We start from the raw sequence: 13,450 nt of genomic DNA, 5'->3' as shown, positions 1-13,450 counted from the left end.
TAGGATAATATTTGAGTTGTCTGTGGGCATCCAGAATATGGAGAATCATTTCTCCCTAGTTTGTTTGGTTTCTGGAATGAGGACAGGGAGATGAATAACCTGTTTCAAAGTAAACTTGAGTACCACTTTAGGCATAAAAGAAGGATTAGTTCTTAAGGAAACCCTATCATTTTGGAAAACAAAATAATGCTGACACGACATAAGAGCTTGCAACTGAGATTACTCTTCTTGCAGAATTCAAAGCAATCAGCAACACTATTTTCCATGTTTAGAACCTCAAATCAGCCTGATAAGCTGGTTCAAATGGAGTAAGATTTAATTTTTCCAAAACAAAGTTAAGACCTGAAGGAGGAGCCACCTGTATTGTAGAAGGCTTGGTATGCAACACCCCTTTCCAAAATGTTTTACCATGACAATGTACCAAAAAGGGAGGATCCATGGGCAGAGATGCTGAAATGGCTGACAAGTGTAGCTTGATAGAAGAGTAAGGAACACCAGAGGGTAATAAGTCACACAACTAGTGAAGAACCAGAGAAATATTAGTTCTACACTAGTTTGTCCTGGTTCTTGTCTTGACATGGACTACAAAAATCATTTCAATATGCTAATATAGGATTTCCTACTGACAGGCTTCTTTGCCTCCTTTAGTATCTGCTGCATGTCCTCAGAAAACAGGTGCTTAAAAGTTAATAAAAAGTTTACAATTCAGTGAGTTAGTTGAAGATATTTTAAGTTGGGATGCATCAAACACCTCCTTGTCTTGTTTGATTATGCTCCGAAGCTTGTAATAAATGCTCATGGTAATTTCAAAAGAAGGGAGAATCAATGTTGTCTGTGCCAGAAGGAAGTTACCAGAATGACTTTGAAAAGTGCTTCTGAATTTTCAGAATGACCCTGCCTGTTAATAGAAAAGCATACAGGAATATTACTGTCCAAAGGAAAAGAAATGCATTTGTTTTCCGGGTATTCTTGCATGAAGTCCTGTTGCACAATTTTGCCAATGGATTGTTGTGAATGGAGGCATATAGATCCATCTTGAACTGTTCCCCACAACTGGATCAATTCCCAGAAGACCTGATTCAGCTTCCATTGGTAATGGTTTGTTCTGGTCCTGTTCAGCATGTATGCCACAACATTTTGTTCTAATAACAACACTGTTGGGATGTAAGATGCCTGAATAGTGAGATTATGCTTAAAAAGCTATATCCCAAGCTACCATGGCTAGTCTGCATAGGGGGTGATATCTTGTCCCCCCCCACCTTGTTTATGTACAAGACATTGTTGTCTGTAACCACTCATAATGGTCCTGGGGTCCATAGATAACTAGAGAGTTCAGAGCATTTATTACCAACATTTGTGCGGGTGGTTTTGGTCTGTCCTTTCTGTCCCACAGCCACTACCCTCCAAGCAATGTCTGAGGCATCTGTGGTTACAGACTGTGCTGGAGCTGATAGGGGAAAAAGGAGGACCTGATTTTAGATAAAACTGCCCCTCCACATGGCGTTTCCTGTTTACAAATCTCAAAACAGAAGTCTGGAATGTCAGGGGATTTTGATGTTGGGACCATGGTGAGTGTAAGTAACATTAATTTTTTTTCTCATGTTGAGTCTGGCAAAAGAAATAATGAGAATCATGGATGCCATGAAGACTAGTAACCTTTGCTGAGGCTTTCCTGAAAGGAAAAACTCAGAAATAGAATTATATAAATCGACTTTTTTCCTGTGCAAGAAAATTTCTTTCTACTAAGGAGACACCCAGGGAAAACAATAATGGAAGCAATCAAACAAGACTTTATGATGTTTTCCTGAAACCCCAGTCTAAGAATACGATCTCTTACCCAAGTGAGAGACTCCTGACATTTTGAAAAAGACTCTGAAAATTCAAGCAAGTAGTCTAAATGAGAATACCTTGAAGTCTGCAGTAGGTTATCACTGGATCTACACACTTTGAGAATACTGGAATAGTGGATAACCTAAAGGGTAATGCAGCGAACTGAAAGTGTGATCCAAGTACAGAAAACCTTAAGAAACATTTAAAATCTGGTACTATAAGAATGTGAAGATGAGGATCCATTAAATCTATGGTCAATGAAGAAAACTGAAGGGGGAATGAGAGGTAACCGGTCATGAAGAGCAAACATTTTCAACTTTTAGAAACTAGTTTAGAAAAGAACAAGAACTAAAACTGATGTTCATAAAGCCTCTTTCTTTGGCACCAGAAGCATTATGTAAAGAAAAAAAAATTCCCTTTCTGAGAGAGGACATCTTTAATCACTCCCTCAGCAGATGCTGAATGACAATACAGAAAAAGAAGAAATTTGATCTGGTGGATAAGAAGGAATCTCCTGAAAAGGATGGAGACATTCTCACTGTCATCTGCATCCCTGATGAAGCATTCTAAGAACCTATGTGCCTAAGACTATCTGTTGACAAAGAGAAATGGAGAGTGAGATATGGGGAAGAATTAGGGATTTGCCTGGTGGGAAAGTGGAGGATATTCTATACATATTCATCCAGACTTGTGCTGTCCCTATTTCCAGGAGCCTCTCTGACTTTAAAAAAAAAAAGTCTGCCAGCAGCTTGCTGGGTCTGCTAATTTTACAAAATGGTACAAATGTAGTTGTAAAACCCTTGAAATTTTTGAAGGAGGAAAGGCTGAAAAATCTGAGAAACTTCCTGAATCAGCTTTTCTCTCCTATTTTGCCAGGCCATCCACAGCAGATGGTCCAAACACAATTTCTGAAAGGGAGAATGCAAAATTTCAGCTTCAACATCCTCAGGTGGTTTTGAGTACACATACATACAAGCAAACATTCTCATAACAGTTTCAGTGGCATCTGCTCAATCATAAGCAGAATTCAGAGAGTGTTTAGCCACTTGAGACACAGAAGCACAAAGATGATTTATTTTCATGAGAAGAGGGAAAATAAGCTATAATGTTTCTCATATGTTCAAAAGAAGCAAACAGAAACTTCAACATGTGAACCTGATTAAGAATCCTAAAAATATATGTTGAAGAATGCATTTCCCCAAATCTTTCAAAGGCTTTCCCATCCTTATCAGAAGGGAAAGGATAAGCATTTACCAGATGTTTAGCACCAGCAGGATTTACCAAGGAAATCACTTCTGGACTAGAAAATAAAAATGTATAAAATTGAGGAACATTATACAACCAATCCACTTTCTTACTGGCTGAGGATGACTACTAGGCAAGTCAAAGGCTGTAATTAAAACATCTTGCAATGCTGGAGGAACTGTAGTAGGTGCAGACAATTCCAGTTGTGATAAATCATTACATTTCGTTAAAGACATTGGAATACATTCCCAATGGCACAAATGATTCATTCTGCATATGTTTTTAGAAAAAGGAAATCCTTCTAAAGGACTATCAGTGGAAACACTCTCCTTAAAGTCTGAACCAGAAACTTGAGAGAGAAAAAAAAGTTATGTACCCACCATAACGTTCCATTTGCATTGTCCATTTTCATTCTTCCTCAACTGTTGGGAACTCATCCACTTCCAGCTTGTGGAACACAAACTCTCGAGCTCCTCCCTTTACCCACCTAAAAAACATCAGCTCTTGTTTGCTGTCCTTTATACATGTAAAGCAGTAAAAAAATTATGATATAATCTGTGACTTGCACAAAGAAACAGAAGTTCCTGCAGCATCCTTCGGTCTATCCAAGAGGAAAGCAGGGAGGGAGTTGGTGAGAGGGAAGTTGAGGAAGAATGAAAATGGACAATACAGATGGAAGGTTATGGTGAGTGCATAACTTTTTATCTGATGATGTGAACCAAAATTAAAATAATCCAAGATCAGATTAAATGTTTATTTCAAACAAAAAGGTCAGGAGCCTCCATCTCTTCAAGTTTGGGACTTCATCAGAATCTTAAAACACAGACTGAACTAACTTTAAATACATTACAACCCTTAATTAATCAGTCATGTGACTCAGAGTATTAAATAAGGTATATCTGTACATAAAGAAGTTAAAACCTATGAAAACATTGTAAAAGAGTTAAATACTCAAAAAGATATCAAACATCTGTATTTAATTATAGAAATCAAGAAAGGATGAAAAAGAATGTTTGATACTAATATAAAAATAGAACAAATGTATAAAAAATATATAATGACTGCCTTCCTTAGGGCTGCAACAGTAATGACCTTTAAAAATATCAAATGCCAAATAACTACACAGACTAATAACCTAACCTTATAACTCATGTGCTTTAATCTTTAAAATTAGTAAAATAGGCACATTTTCATTTAGACCTAGTGGGGCTGTTGCATTTAATTTAAACTACCACAACAGTTTTCCTCTTTCAATTTTCAACTCCCACCAGCCTCCCCTGAGGTTCCTTAATACCACCAAATCTAAATTTAGTGTATCATTGCCAAAACAGAATGTGCTTAAAAAGCAAACAATATACTGATAATTATGAAGCCAGACAAAGGTGGGGACAATGGCTATATGTTGGAAGTCCTCAATGATACAGAAAAATACATAGAAGTTTCATGAGATGGAATTTTTATTGCACACAGAAGAATACAGTTGTTTTTTAAAAGATGCACTTTTTCAAGGGGCTATTTCTGAAGGATTACACAATTTTTGGGGCAATGAACATCCAATTATCCCCACAGCGTTTGGTATACTGACAGTTCATAAGAACATTTACAAACCTCTGTACAGTCATTGAGGTAGTGCACAACAGCTGTATCTTTCACCTAGGGGCATTTATTCATTGACATCTGGTGACTGGGTCAGAAATCCATTTTCAGTGGAGGCTCAGGGAGAAAAGTTCCACAGTACAACGTTTGAACAGTAGAAGTTTAAACAATATTAACATCAATACTTATCAAGCATTTTTTAAACATAGACTAAGATACAAAACTGTCAAAGACAAATCTAAAATCAAAACATGTACCATCAGGAAAATATTATCGTTTAACGTTTTTAGGCAAGTAGATATGGTATTTGTTGACAAAACAGTTTAGAGAGAGAGTTTAGTTACTGAGCTTTCCAATAAGTTTTGGAAAAATAAAGTTGTGACTTTTAAGTAATAGGGGTTAAGGAGTGGTATGAGAAAAGTCAAGTATTAGTAAGTAGTTGAGGGATGGGAGATGGTGTAAAAGTTGCTTTAGACTGTACTGAGAGAAGTTGATAGTATGGGTATGGTTAGAAATAGATAAGTTTGTGGCTAGGTATAAGTGTGAAAATTATAGGTCAGGATGAAGTGAGAATAAAGTGTAGGAGGAGCTCAAGATATAATGGAGGATGGAAGTGCTAACTGTAAAAAATAAAAATTAGCTATAGGACTTAACAGTAGATTTTATTAAACTATGATATAAAATTGATGTAAGAAGGCATACGGTAGAAACTTTAATTTTTTTTTCTTTGAACATGTTAAACCATTAGTTTTCCTCAACAGGAGTACCACTCACTGTGGAACATGTAAACAGTGTTCCTTTATTCTGGAAGGTCCAACTGTTTCTTTATAAAATGTTCCTTTTGACATTTATATGAAAAATGGTAACTGTGCTATTTGTTCAATCTGTATTTTTATGTAGGCAAAACAGACAGGCAGCTGAGGAAACATTTTATGAAGATCTTTATGCTATTTTGAAAGGGAATGTTAATGCCCTTTTTAATCACACACTGTCTTGCCCAGGGTACACTAAATTTACATTTGGTATTATTGATATTATTCCAAGGAACCCCATGGGGAGGTTGGTGAGAGCTGGAAATTGAAAGAAGAAAACTGAACTAACCAGACATATCCAACTGGAACATCCACAGAGGTTCTTCATTAAAAGAATATAGGGCGTAATATGTCCTATGCAGACCACCTCAAGGCCCTATCCCTGTATTCTGTCTCCTACAGGCTTTTGAGGGGAGATCTATGTCTGCCAATCAGGGTGTTGTCAGACCCCACTCTGATGGACCTCCTGCATATCTACAAAACAGTAATAGAATTACCTGCTCTAAAGACTTAAACTGTGCCTGTGATAGAGAGCTTTCCTGCTGGAGAGAGAGAGATAGGTATGTATCCCAGAGACTACCCCATCTATGGAACAGGCTCCCCATCCATGTGAAGCAGAGTTTCTCTCTCTAACCCAATTCAAGTGCAACTTGGACAGTTGGATGGGAAACCAGAAATTCATCCCTGGTTTGGCACCTATGTCTGTAATGCAAACAGGTAACCTGCAAATGGTTCATCTCCCAGGCCCATGCTTACACTTATCAAGGGTATCAGAACTTGTCAGAGATTTGGGATGCATGGCTAGAATTAAAAAGGCCCTTGTGGTCATTAGCCTAGTAAACACCTATGTTGTGGCAATTTAAATTAAATGCAACAGCCCCACCAATTCTAAATGAAAATTTGTCTATTTTACCCATTTTTAAGACTAAAGTGCAGGAGTTATAAGGTTAGGTTATTAGTCAGGGTAGTTATTATTTATTTGGCATTTGATATTTTAAAGGTCGTTACTGCTACAGCCTAAGGAAGGCAGTCTTTTTATATATTTTATATACATTTATTTTTTTTTATGTTGGTATCAACCATACTTTTTCATCCTATGTTTATTTCTATAAATATAATTACATACAGACATTTTTTTATATCTTTTTTTTGAGTATTTAACTTGTTTAGAATGTTTTCATAGGTTTTAACTTTTTTATATACAGACATACCTTATTTAATTATCTACCAAGGGTCACATGACTGATTAACTAAGGGTTATAATTTATTTAAAGTTGATTGAGTTTGTGTTTTAAGGTTCTGATGAAGTCACAAGGCTGAAGGGATGAAAGTGTTTGACCTTTTTATTTGAAATAAATGTTTAATCTGATCTTGGATTCTTTTAATTTTGTGAAGTGGCAACACTGTTGGACTTTCAGCTGCTGAGTGTTCACTAAGTGAGCCTTTTTCTTTGGTTTGAGTTGTTGCTTTGGGCTATATGAGTCACACTGTAAGTTGGTTATCTGGTGATATTTTCATTTATTCCTCAAGTTTTGGGACAGAGTCCCCAGGTATAAATCCTGGGAGGACTCTAAGGAAGGATATTCCTGAGTACAGCAGAGCCAAAGGCTGCTCTTCCCCTAGAGACCAGATCCAATTTGTAATGAGCAGTAAAGGTATGAGGATTAGCCCAAGTTGCAGCCACATAGATATCATTCAGAAAAGCTGAAGAAGTTGCCATAGATCTAGTGGAATGGGCTTCTGGTGGTTTTAATAATGGCAAACCCACTTTTTCGTATACAAAAGTGATGCAGTCAACCATTTGGCTAATGTGACTTTAGAAACTGGTTTGCCTGATTTTGATTCTGAAAAGGAAACTAACTGTTCTGATTTCCTCAAATTTTTGTTTTGTAAAAACTTAATTGCCTGTGAACATCCAATAGGTGTAACATATATTCTCCTTTGAGAAATTTGGAAAGAAGACTGGAAGGTTGATAACCTGCTTAATACTGAATGCTGACACCACCTTGGGTGGGAAGGAAGGACTGGTTCATAAAGACACCCCTTTTTCTTTTGGCTGCTCCTGTTAGGGGTCACCACAGCAGATCTGTTCCATTTCTTCCTGTCCTCTGCATCTTGCTGTGTCACACCAACCACCTGCATGTCCTCTCTCACTACATCCATAAACCTTATTTTAAGCCTTCCTTTTTTCCCTCTTACGTGGTAGGTCCATCCTCAACATCCTTCTTCCAATATACCCAGCATCCCTCCTCAGCACTTGTCTAAACCAACACAATCTAGCCTCTCTGGATTTGTCTTCAAACAGTCCAAAATGAGCTGACCCTCTAATATACTCATTTCTAATCATGTCCATCCTTGTCACACCCAGTGCAAATCTTAACATCTTTAACTCTGCCACCTCCAGCTCTGACTCCTGTCTTTTTGTCAGTGCCACCGTCTCTGACCCATATAACATAGCTGGTCTCACTACCATTTTGTAGACTTTCCCTTTCACTCTTACTGGTACCTGTCTGTCACAAATCACTCCTGACACTCTTCTCCACCCACTCCACATTGCCTGCACTCTCCTCTTCACCTCTTTTCCAGACTCACTGTTGATCCCAAATATTTAAACTCATCCAGCTTTGCCAACTCTACTCCCTGCATCTCACCATTCCTCTGACCTTCTCATTCACACACACATATATTCTGTCTTAATCCTACTGACCTTCATTCCTCTCCAGAGCATATCTCCACCTATCCAGGGTCTCGTCAACTTGTTCCCTACTCTTACTACAAATCACAATGTCATTCTTAACATCACTGTCCACGGGGCCTCCTGTCTTATCTCGTCTGTCAACCTGTCCATCACCATTGCAAATAATGCTATCCCACCTCCACTTTGAAAGCATCTGTTGCTCCTACCGCAGACCTCACCACTGTTACATTGCCCTCATACATATCCTGCACCACTCTTACGTACTTCCTCACCAATCACCTCCTAGCTTCCAGTACTCTTTCCCATAACTTCATGCTGTGGTGATCAGTTTTATCCCTCTGTAGTTACTACAGCTCTGCACATCACCCTTATTCTTAAAAATCAGTCCCAATACACTTTTCTCCACTCCTAAGGCATCCTCTCACTTTCCAAGATTTTGTTAAACAATCTGATTAAAAGTACCACTGCCATCTCTCCTAAACACCTCCATGCTTCCACAGGTATGTCATCTAGACCAACAACCTTTCCATCCTTCACCCCCTTCATAGTTAACTTTACTTCATAAAGATACTATATCCTTATGAAAAATCAAGCAAGGAGGTTTAGATGGCAGGGCCTTTAATTCCAAAATTCTTCTGGCAGAAGTAATAGCAATCAAGAAGACAGCTTTCCAGGTCAAACTTTTAGTTCACACTTATCTGATGGCTTAAAAGAGGGTTGGGTTAAAGTCTGGAAAACAATGTTTAAATCCCAAGGAGTAGGGTCCTTTAACTGAGGTCTAAGTAGGTAAGTTCCTCTGAGAAAGGCTTTGCAAAGTTTGGAAGATGTTAAAATTTAATTATTTACTCCTATATAAAAATCAAAAATGGCTGCTAATTGTACTCTCACAGTTGAGGAGCTAGCACCTTCATTGAAAATTGTAGTTAAAAAATCAAGAACCTTAGAAATTGGTGTTGAAAAGGGGTCTGCATTATTTGTGTGTGTACAAAGAACAAACCTTTAATATTTACTTGTGTAAGCATTTCTAGTGGAGACTTTGTGAGATAGAATATGACAGACACTGGAGGAGAGCCTGGGCTGTCTAAAAATCAATGGAACTGGAGAAGCCACAGGGTCAACGTCAGGCCTGAAATGTCTGGCTGAATCATGTCTGTTGGGTAAGACAGTAGGTCTGGAATTGGATCCAGAGTGGATGAAGAAGATGAGCCCAAAGGAAGAGAAACCAGATCTGACAAGGCCAGTAAGGGACAATAAGGATAACTGTGCTCTTTAGTTGAGATGCTTTCTGAAGACATTTGGGAATGAGGGGTAATGGGGAGTAAGTGTAAAGGAGACAGGGATGAAAAAGAGCATCTCTCGGGGACTCCCACACAGGGGGATCAGGGCAAAGAACCTGCTGCACTTGTTTTGGAGAGATGCAAAAAAGATAACTGCATGGTTGGCCCTGTCAATGGAAAATCCTCTCTGCCACCTTCATATTGAGAGACCACTCATGGAGTATTAGAATACCCTTGCTTAACTTGTCATCAATTAGGTGTGACTTCATCAGGATATGTGTTGCTCTCAGAAAGTGACATACTCTTATATCTTCCAAACAAACATGGTAAGATCTGGTTTCTCCTTGTTTGTTGATGTACCAGACCACCAACATATATTGTCCATCAGTATCGCAATAGTCTAAGTAGGAAGCATGTATTGAAAGGCTTCTAACACTAGGAGGACAACTCTGTTCTCCAGGACACTGATATATGTGTTAGCCTCTTTGGGAGACCATGTGCCTTGGACTGTCCTTCCCAAGAAGTGCCCCCCACCCAGTCTGGGAGGTCTTCATGGACATTATGGCCTTGGGTTCAGGGAGAACAAAGGGATGGCCTTCTTGCATTTGAATGGAATGTATCCACCACAGAAGGTAATTCTTGCAAGCTTGCATTATTTTGACTTGACTGAATAATGGGTTGATGGAGAAGGGACCATTGAGTTTCAAATGTCCACTGAAGAATCCTCATACATTACCTAGCCAGTGGTACTAAAATGATTCCTGCTGACATAGATCCCAATTCTTGAAGAATCAGACAAGCTGAAAGAGAAGATTTCTGAATAATGTTTTGACCTAGAACTGAATTGTTTGAACCCTAGACAGAGGGAGACAAGCTGTCTGAGTGACTGTATTGAACAATGCACTGATGAATTCCAATATCTGAGCTGGTTTGAGATGAGACTTGTAACTGACAAAAATTCCCAGAAAAGAGCATAACTGGAGTAAGCAATGTTGAGCTTGAATCCGATGATGCCTGGTCAGAGCGGTTATGAGCCAGTCATCCAAATATGGACACACCCAGAATCCGTGCAGTTTCAATTGAGCTGCTACCACTGCCATACACTTGATAAACACCTTGAGGGCTGTGGTGAGACCAAAGGGCAGAGCTTTGAACTGGTAATGACTGGCTCCCGGCTGGAAGGGTAGACATCTCCTGGGCTGTCTGTTTATTTTTATGGGATAGTATGCATCTTGAAGATCTATCAAGCACATCCAGTGATAGATTAATTTACAGAGATCGAAAAGTGGTCTCCATTCCCATTTTCTTTGGCACTAAAAAGAATTCTCAATAAGTTCCAGAATCTTGCTGGTCTGGGGGACCTTTTGGATGACACTTCTTTCTAATAGCTTGTTTGTTTCTATTGTGGCTGCTTCCCTCTGATTGGGTGGAACATTGGGGATTTTGTTTAATACCAATGGGGGTGGATGGGAAAATGCTATTATATAACCTCTGGATATTGTCCTCCTCAGCCATTAATCTTCTGTAATTTTTAGCCAGGGTCTCTGGTGCAGGGATAGATGACCCCCAACTGCCTCCCTAGATGGACAGTTGGCCCTCCTTTCAGGAGCACACGCAGGATCTGTCAAAGTATCTCTAGATCCCTGGTTATGCGGACCACCCCTACCACTGGGATGACATCTTCCATTACAGCTCCCCCCTCTGCCTCTGGGAACTCTCTTCACATGGATCTTGGAAGGTACCCTAGGATTTTTTGAATCACAGTTTTCATCCACCTTAATTTCTAGAAGAGGTCCACTGTGGGGTCAAAAATGCATGGCCACAGCAAACAGGGTTTTTCCTTCCTGCCCATACTTGTAGTTTGTGTGTCTTTAACTTTGGAGCCAAATAAAGAACTTCTGTCAAAGGCATCATTGACAAAGAAAGCTTTGAGGGGTTCTGTGAAGTCACACAAGTGCATCCAGGCATGTCTTGTAATGGAAAGGCCTGCACCCACCACTTATATGGTGCCTTCAACTTCGTATGAGATAAGCCTCATGGACAAATTTGAAATGCACTGAAAGGTAGCCAACTGTGAGAATATAGTGCTATCTACCTCATTGGATGTAGTCCCAGAAAGAGAGAGATTTGGAGAGCTCTTTAATCAAATCCCTCTGTAGTCTTGTAAAATGTTCCAAACAATGCAGTGACCTAAGAGCAAAGGTTGCTGAAGCATAGACCCACTTGCTGAATCTGTCCAGTGCCCTAGACTCCCTGTTTGCTCTGCCAGTTCCTTCTTGATGGTCACCTCCATAGCCATGGCATCAACTAGTATGCCCTTACTCCAAAGAATTCTATCCTTAGGTGTTGCCAGAATCCTAGCTGGTCTCTTAGCTATAGGCTCCATTGTGTCAGGTTCCTTTCACACCCATCGACAGATCAAATCAGTGAGCTCATCTGTGGGCAGAGTCACCTAGGAGGTAGATGGGTCAGCCCCAAAGACTTCCAGGAACACTTACTCCTCTTGGGAAGGGTTGTCAGAGTACCAACAAGCCCCTTGTTGCAGGAGCTCTAAGATGCCTCCAAATGAGACATCATCGGGTGGTGATCTCGGGACCCTTCCCCTTTATCAAAGTCAGTGTCCTCTGTGACAGACTCTTGCAGAGATTCTAAGTGCCTCCTTTTATACTTCCTCTTCCTAGGAACTTCTTCAGTGGGATGCTCAATAGAAGTGTCAGAAGAGATTAATATATGCTGTTGGCTTGTCTGGAGATTGGTTTGAGCTGGCTGCCCCAGTGGAACAGATGACTGAGGCTATGGACCCAGAATCCTATGGAACTGGGTAGTCACAGCCGAAGAGGGAAGAGAAGTCTGAACTCTGGGAGCAGAGGAAGCTTTCTCCACTACCTCAAAGACAGAATGTCTTGGAGAAAAAGACACGCTGGATCTGAAAAGTCATGCTTATGGACTGTCTGCTCCTTCCTCCCTGAAGAGTTGGAGTCAAGCTCTCCAGTACTGAAGCTCCAAGGGGCAGAGACAGCTTTGACACCTTCTGAGTTGAATCTAGCACCCTGAAGTAGACTCTGCAGCTCCAAGGGTCATCCAGCTCAGAAGTGCTCAGTGCTGGACCACTCAGAGATACCACTGGAGTCAAAGATGCCAACATCTTTGGATCTGAGGCTGATGATTTCAGGACTTTTCCAATGGCTCCAAAACAGAAGGCTGAATCAGAGAAGGAGCTAACACAGGAGGGGTAGTTCTGACAAGGATCTCTGGACCCGATGGCATCGGAGGCAGAACTACCATTTGAATCTGTATCTCGAGGAACTTCCTCATCTTCCTGTCAACATGAACTTCTGTAAGGCTCTTGGAAGATCGAATGAATGAGGAGGTAGATGAAGGTCTCAAATGGTGCTGGGGTGATGGCAAAAAAAAGATGGGAGCTGAGAAGTGATCATATCTGAGGAGATTCTCTGTTTTGCATTTCAGATTTGAAGATGTTGGATCCGATTTTTTTTGCATGTTTCAAAGGAAGGTCTGCAGACAGAGCCAAAAGCAATACATGTTATCAGCTCTGGAGATCTTTTTCTGAAACTGTCTAGATTAAGAATCTCCTCTTTGTCTGTTCTTTTGGGGGTTTGAGCCCCAGAGGCTGTAGAAGAAATTTTAGAAGGTAACAAGCCCCCCTAAGAATGAGTTTTTTTTTTCCTGTCAAAGCTCAAATAATAAATCCTTTGCAGATGTCACAATTGGTGTCAAGGTGAATCAACCCTAAACAATAGGCACATTAAGAATGTGCACCTGAGTTAGGGATTTTATGGCCACAGGCCACACATTTTTTTAAAACCTGAAAGTTTATCTGACATAATGAAAGAGGTGAGAGAGTAAGTTACAAGAAAGCTTTTTTTTTTAGACAGGGAAGAAAAATACCAACAATGGTAATTAGAAAATACAATAAGGGACAGAAATACCAACTATGGTAATTAAGAATATTCAAAAGAATAAATAGAAGG

The sequence above is a fragment of the Protopterus annectens genome, chromosome 2.part1 (genome assembly GCF_019279795.1).
Source record: "Protopterus annectens isolate FY-2018-M chromosome 2.part1, PAN1.0, whole genome shotgun sequence".
In the NCBI taxonomy this organism is placed as follows: domain Eukaryota; kingdom Metazoa; phylum Chordata; order Ceratodontiformes; family Protopteridae; genus Protopterus; species Protopterus annectens.
Note: the sequence above shows the minus strand (reverse complement) of the source record.